Source organism: Lipotes vexillifer, unplaced genomic scaffold, assembly GCF_000442215.2.
Source record: "Lipotes vexillifer unplaced genomic scaffold, Lipotes_vexillifer_v1.1 scaffold7, whole genome shotgun sequence".
Taxonomy (NCBI): domain Eukaryota; kingdom Metazoa; phylum Chordata; class Mammalia; order Artiodactyla; family Lipotidae; genus Lipotes; species Lipotes vexillifer.
This window is the reverse complement of record NW_006792683.1, coordinates 2,084,776-2,093,083: the sequence shown is the minus strand read 5'-3', so window position 1 is coordinate 2,093,083 and position 8,308 is coordinate 2,084,776.

Below are 8,308 nucleotides of genomic sequence, written 5' to 3'. Positions count from 1 at the left end.
GTGACAAGAGATGTGCAAGTGATAGTGCTAGACTATAAAAAATGAAGAAATAGTATCACACTGGATATTAACATGCAGTTATATTGGTGACTGCTTGTGCCTTGATGGAAAGGTTGAGGAAACAGAGGATAAAGATCAACAGGTTTAGCATTTTCAAACATCTCTTGGTATTATGAAGGGTATTATATGCATCACTGTGGTTTGTAGCTAACAAAACAATGTAGATGTGCAGTAGTTTCAGGAAATTTGAAGAAAATGAAAGATCATTGCCAGAATGTGTTGCTGGGACTGCATCTCCATGGGAATTATGTGATGTTAATACTGTATGACTCTGATTCAGTTGCTCTTTTCCAGGGACACATTTTCTGTCCTAATTAGAGTACATATAATTATTTTGCTTTTCCTTTGTTTTTATGGTTCTCCCCTTCTCCAACCCTTATTAGGCATATGTTGGAGCATCTTATTTTATCTTCCATGTTGCTTAACTACTTTTTCTTTTCTTTTCTTTTTTTTTTTTGTGGTACGCGGGCCTCTCACTGTTGTGGCCTCTCCCGTTGTGGAGCACAGGCTCCGGACGCGCAGGCCCAGCGGCCATGGCTCACGGGCCCAGCCGCTCCGCGGCATGTGGGATCTTCCCGGACCAGGGCACGAACCTGTGTCCCCTGCATCAGCAGGCAGACTCTCAACCACTGCGCCACCAGGGAAACCCTACTTGGTTCATTTTTATATCAATCTATGCTTCTGTAAAAACTGCCTGCTCTTATTTATGGGTTGTGTTGATTTATCAATCTGGCAATTTAAAAATTATACCTATTTTGAAGATTGATCTCAGGTTGCCTAGTTTTCTCTAGTTGTTCAAGTATGAGTCTCCACCTCTCTCTTTTGTATGCCTGTACTACTTTTCCTTATGTTAAATTCTTTCATGTATGTTATAGTTTTTTGTGGCTATGAGTTTATTTTCAAAAGAAATTATCTTTTAAACGAATCTAGCTCATGAGCTACTTCTCCCTCTCTTTTTTTTCCTTCCCCCCCACCTTTTAAATTTCTGGTTGTACTATATGATCTCAGGTTGCTAACCAGTTTTACATTAATTGATTGGCTTAAGTACAAGTTTGGATTCCTTGCCCCACCATGGCAAAGGCTTTTGGTTTTGATCTTAGGTGGTTAACTTTTCCACCTAATTTGGTGGGTGCCTTGTGTCTGGCTCAGATATTGAGCAGGTGGTTGGAAAAAGGGGAAAGTCTGCATAGTTGAACCCTAACCTTTAAGCCTATTTGGTCTCAATCTTCTCGTGGACTACTTGGCTTCAAGTCCTACTCTCTGTTACGGTTTGATTTTGACATGTGGATGTTTCTTGTTCTTCCTTTTGAGCTTATCTATGTTTTTAAAAATATATTTTAAAATATTTTAGTCAGTATTTCAAAGTTTGCAATGGTAGTTCTCAGGAAGCATTTCAGCAAATGCTTAATTATTTCAACTGGAATGGGATTTGAATTTGCAGTTCCTCAAAATGAAGAGATAAAAATGAAAATGAATATGGGACCTGACCTATGACAAACTATCATTTCACCTTAGTGAAAGATTACAGACATACTTATTTCTTTCACTGATATGAAGAGTTATTTATTAAAATAATTTTTAAACGTTGTGAAGAAGTATAAAATTTACCTAAATTTGTTGGTCCAAGCAAGTATAGACTTACCTATTAAATGGTGAAAGGTGTTGAAATTTTGAGACATGGTAGTATAGTCATTGTCACTATTTCTGCTTATGATTCTTCTAAATCACCATCTTTGTTAACTAAGAGGTAATTATGGTGCATATACAAAGAACTATGACTGTTCTACAGATGAAAAACATCTCTAGCAATGGAAATACATGTCTTTTAAGATGAAATTAGGGAATATTTCAGATTCATATAGTTACGGCTCCAACAAATGATAAGTTTGGTTACTTACATTGCAAATCGAGCAGTAACTACCTAGGATGTTGCTTCAGGGTTCAGCAGATGGCCTCTAAGTGGCTTGGTGAAGAGAATGTTTGCTAAAGGTGACAGAGTATACCTATTCAGTTTCCCATATGCACTAGGTCATTGGTAACATAAGGTCTTACTTTCAGGACATTGTTAAATTTAAGGTCAGGGAGTAATTCCAAAGCATTTTAATAACTAAAGTATATATCCCTCAGCGGATAATATTCTCTTTTTGGTTCCTACATACTAAGATGAAATTTTTAGGCTTTTCTCTAAATGACATGTAATATAGAATCCGTGTGAGGTGTGTGTGTATATATTCGTGGAAGATGTGCAGTATTTGTTGCGTGATATGTTGTGCGTATATATGTATCAGACATGAGACTGATGAGATTTTGATAACATTCTATTATAAAATGGAATACTCATTGCTAGTTCTGTGAAAGTAAATGATAGTGTATGTACTCTTTTATAATATGTATTTTAAACTATTTATTATGGAAAATTGCAAACATAGAAGAGTAGAGAAACAGAATAATGAACCCCTACGTACTCATAACCCAGCTTCAACAATTATCCTTCATAGCTCATGATAGTTAGTCTTGTTTCATTTACACGCCATGTTCTGCCTGCCCTGTGAGTCCTGCTCTCCTCCCTCCCCCAATCTCTACCCACAACTCCTACCCCAGGATAATATGTTTATTAGTTATTATTAGTTAGTGTTACTGCCACCAGAAGCCTTATAATGTTTGACTGCTCTTTTATAATAGTTTTAATATTTATGACTAGATAAGTTTCAGTTTTTGGTTTCTCTTTATTTTCTACACAGTTTATAAAAGGTTTTCTTATACAGTTAGTAGTGTAAAATGTCAGGTTATTCATACAGCCATTTTGCAATAATCATGAATATAGTATAAATCAACACATCGTAGAGATGGAATTTCTTAAATAAAATTCTTATTTTTTAAAATGAAAGAGCATTGTCTTTTGGAAAATGTCTTAAAAAATTAACAGCACACATTGCTTAATTTAGTACTTTGGAACACTGTACAGTTGGATTACTATTAATTTTGTAAGTAGTATTTTTAAATCAGTTGATTTGCCATCTTGAGACTTTTTAAAAAATAACTTTCCTGGGCTTCCCTGGTGGCGCAGTGGTTGAGAGTCTGCCTGCTTATGCAGGGGATGCGGGTTCGTGCCCCAGTCTGGGAAGATCGCACATACTGTGGAGCGGCTGGGCCCGGGAGCCATGACCACTGAGCCTGTGCGTTCGGAGCCTGTGCTCCGCAACAGGAGAGGGCAAAACAGTGAAAAAAAAAAAAAAAAAGAATGACTTAAGAAGTTACATGAGCTTTAGTAGGTCGTCAGATAAATGAAGCTGATGGCTGTGACTTTCTTGATATTGAACAAGAAATTAGAGCTGCAAGCATAACATTTGTTGTACTTTCTTTAAAGATTTTGTTTCTAGTAATTGTATTTTGCAACCTAGAAGTTGCCTTTAACAGTACAATTTAAAAAGTGAAATGCATAGTTTGCATACAGCACACTGTCCATTGGGAATGATTAGGTACTGTAATTTTAGCCAATTGCATAGATAAACATTATATTTATTATACAATGTATAAACTGCTATTAAGTATTCAAAATGCAAACTAATACAACATTGTAAATCAACTATACTTCGATAAAGAAAAGAATTAATACTAAAAAAAGTATTCAAAATGCAAAAGTATAACTTGTTATTGGAGTATGTTGATGTTATTTGTTATTAATGTCCCTGTTAACTACTTATTATTTAACTATATAAACTATAGAGAATTATTAAACAGTTTTTTGATAAAGTCTGTTAGTAAGCATTATGAAATATGATGAATTAATTAAGAACTTATATGATTATTTTAGAAAGACGTTTTCTGACAACTGTTCTTTTATTTGATTTCAAGTGGCTGCTCATACCAGTTGTCATTACAGATCGATTTAAGTTACTCTTAATACTTTTTTACCGTTGATTTGCCAAGAACTTCAGTTGGTTGTGTGGAAATGTAAGCCTTTGTGTGAAGGAGTGTGTCCTTGCATCAGAACTTGGCAATCACATGAATCTTAAGAAAACAGGCTGTTTGTTCCCTAGAGAAACTATTCTATAAGATGACTTTGTTTTTATATTCTGTTCTATGCTAGATTAAGTGATTTAGTTTAGTTTGGCCTAGGGCAAAACGTTTCAGGATAGTTTAGAAAATCCTGTATCCCATTAACCCTCTGAAAATAACGCTAGTTTTAAAGTTTTGCTTTCTAAAATTTTATCAGTAGGCCATGCAATACCAGATTCATTCTCAAAGTGTCATTTGTAACTGGCGCTGAAAGCTATTGCAATGTTCCATCTGGTATATGCAGTGTTCCAGGTTTTGAAAATCTGAAAGCCATATATCTTAAACACTAAATATTTATTTCCTCTTAATTTGATGCCCTTCCACGATTTCAAATGATGGGAAGTAGTTCGTCTTTTTTGATAGTAATTTCTATTATAAACTTTTAAACGTTAGAATCCCGAACACTAAGACTATAATAATAGTCCCTAATTGAACAAAGCAGTGTGACTGTTTTAAGAAATGTGTGCTTAATTCTCAGGAAACTCATTCATTTTAAACTTTTCTGTTCTAAAAAATTTCTGCCATATATTAGTTAAATTAGAACTTTTCACTCTTCATAAACCAAGCAAGCAAGCAAACAGCCATAACAAAGTATAATTATATAAGTTAATTAGGCAATAATTATTTTTTCAAAGTTTCAAGGGAGTCATAAAGATTACTTTCTCTCTATTCATTTTGAATCTCTTAGATATAATGTGGCTTCCTTCAGAGTTTCTTGTTAAATTCCAAGGTTATTAATAAATATTTGATCATTAAGTTAAAAATAATACATGTACTTGGTAAAAAAATAAAATTATATACATAGATAGATATAAAATGAAACAGAAATACTTCTTTCCCTCAGTCTCTCAGTTTCCCTGCCTCAACTCTTTTAGGCCCTTTCTTCAGAGTAACCACTGGTAATAGTTTCCTATGTATATCCTATTCAAGCATGTATATTTACATATATAAGTGTAATTTTACATTTTTTTCTGTCTAATTTATCCATGTTCTGTACGTGTATTGTTTTAGCTAAAGATTTATTTTGGGTAGGAAATTTATTTGTCTTACCTATTTATTTTATATTTAACTCCTAGAACAGTTGACTGACACATAATATATAGGTTCTTAACAAATACTTGTTGAGAGAATCTTCCACATCTGTCTGTCCACCTGTATACCCATCAAATACATACTGAGTACTTACTGTATGCCAAACACCCTTCTAAGGACACAGATGAAAGACAAAAGCAAGGGCTGTGTCTGAATGTAATTTCCTTATGCATAGTTGGCTGATACATATCAAAAACAATGAAATAAAACCTAAACGAATGGGTTTCATGAAGGTAGTAGCACAGGTAATGTGATGAGAGTGAGAGAGGAGTTTCTACTTTAGATAGGATGGCCTTTTTGAAGAGGTGAATTTGAGCAAGGCCTAAATGATAAGAAAAAATGGTTTAGAGATCTAGAGAAAAGAATTCTAGGCAGAGGGAATAGTAAGTATAAAGGTTCTGAGGCAAGAATAAGCTTGGTGAGTTCAAGAACAGAAAGAAGTTCAGTATGACTAAAGCATGAGTATTTTCTCATACAAATAAATACTGCTTCAGTGTGTATCTTTGTACATACAAATATGTTCTACATATTTTAAAAAGACTTTTAGTAGTGGAGGGGTCAAATAGTATATGTATTTACAATTTTGATAGCTATTGCATGGGGCTACTTTTATCCTTTCTCCCTAAACCTTTTCTTGCTTTTCCAGGCTGTGGGGAACTTGGGTTGTCTGGAGCTTGGTAGGGAGTGGGCTGTGATGTGAAAGGAATTCTTTTTGTGAGAGAATGTGCCAGGTACTGTGGCTGTTTGAGAGACTTTTGTCTCATAAGATGAAAATCCAGCAGTAGAAAATATGCATATGTTGTATATGTTGAGTTATATGTTAAAATATCTGGCTCTCAGAAATACAGTGCTCTCCTTTGGCCATTTAATGAAACCATTCCATTGCAGAAATTATCAACATTTCTCAATCTAGAGAATCCAAAATTTGGCATGGTTATAGTTAGATATAGTTGGATATGAGGCAGTATTATAAATGATTCCTAGTTTGACGCTTTGGATTCACATTACACAAATTTGAGATTAACTAAGGAGGCATTATGAAAAAAAACACCATTAAACAAAGTCAGCCGATCACCTTGCCCGTGTGTGGCTTTTGTGGAGTAAGGTAGAAGGGTATCTCCTATTTAAAATAAGTTTTAAAAAATCCTGGGTGTTGTTACATTGGGGAATGAAATTCCTTCTTTAAGTGCCTTTCTATCAAAGAAGGATTGTTTAATTTTGAAGGATAAATGTCAGAATTACTTATAACTTTTAGGCAGATTAGAAATTTTAGACTAGTCAAAGAACAAATTTTGTTTCATCAGGTATTTTACTGCTGAGTAAACAAGGAGAGTCAAGTCCCGTTTGAGAGCATAGAGATGTTTGTTTAATTTTTTTCAATCTCTGTTTTTCGATAGGGTGAAAGTAGGAAATTTAGGTAGTAGATATATTCAGATTCCAGTATATTTACAGAGAGAAGCAGGTATACGGTTTCCCTGGCTATTAATTTCTCCTTTTTTCACTTCTTCTGAGAACTAAAAACAACTTGGAGGAATGAGGTCAGGAATCTGTGATGGAGAAGATTTTAGTTTAACAGATGCTGATATGGTATGTTCTGTCTGTTAGAGTAAAGATTTTATTTTTCTTTTTTAGCATGGGTAATTTTTTCTAACACAAAAATGAAGTTTAGTTAGATTTTATTTTGCTGCTTGAACCTGGTGACATTAATAATGATAAAACAATTAACATATTTTGTCTGTGATACAATGATTTAGCACTTTAAGAAGCCTAGTTTATCTGATGTCTACTATAAAAATCATCCCACTGGTTTTAATGTGAATATATAACTTTTGATTGAAAAGTTCTTGATATCAAATATTTAAGGTGAGTGTAAAGAAAGGAATCAATATTTTAATAGTCTTAATCCTTTGTCCTATAATGAGTAGATGTGTAAAATATGTTGATGTTTACAAAAATCTTCTAGTCCTATTACAATATATAGATATGTAAGTTGTAATTAATTGAATCATTAGAACATGTAATTTTTGCTTGACAGTATGCAAATGTGTCATTAAATCTGTTTTTTAAGATTTTTCCAGTTTAATGTCTGAATCCAAATTCATAAAGAGTTGGAAAAATGAGATGTCTGAGCTATAGGATTCACAGGGATTTCATATGAAGCCTATTTAATCAGGATAACACTGTTATTAATATTCATAATGTCAGCTGGAACACAAATGACAGACTTCGGGGCCTAAAAATTTTACTTGGTGAATTTATTAAAAGTAGCTTAAAAAATTAATGGAATTTAAGTAAAGTTGGTGAATATGAAAATCTTGTGTTAGCAGAAAAAAATCTCTATTAGAACTTTCTTTAAAACCATTTTGCGTTGATGTCTTGACAGATTTCATTGGTACTTAAAGAAGAAAGATGCATGAATGGTCATTTAAGAGGATTTAAACACATTGGCACATTAATTTTTACATGAATAATAAGTACTTTCCAAAAGCAATTAACTTACAGTGTACAAGATATGAATTGAAAAATAAGACTATGACATCAAGGGCAAAGCAAATGTGCTGTACATTTTAAACTTAGTGGCAAGACTGTTTAATATTTTGTTTTATTTTATTTTTATAGCTTGCATAGGCCGTGACTTAGAATAATGTTCCCTCCCCCACCAAAAAATATTGGTATGTTAAACATTATCCTGTGCAAGTATCTTTTGTATTTATTGGAGAATTAAACATTTGTTGTGCTATTGGTAATATTTGAGAATATGTTCAATTTTTCAGAAAGTTAAAGGGATGATTCTGAATAGGTGTAGTGCTACAAATACATGTGTGTTAATACAGACTTACTGATTATAGCATAACTCAAATGTATAATAAATATGTTTCTGAAAGTTTGTATAAGTTTAGTTAATAAGCATCGAGTAGTGTTCAAGTAAATTTGTTTTGAATGTTAGCCTAAGAAAATAAAAAGTGGGGAATGGCTTAAGTAAAACTGGGGTGTGTTTTATTTTGTGTACTACCTGCTCCCCTTTATGTTTTAAAACGTGCTTGTAATGATATTATACCTGTGCTCTAGTTTTTTTTTTTTTTTTTTTTTTTTTTTT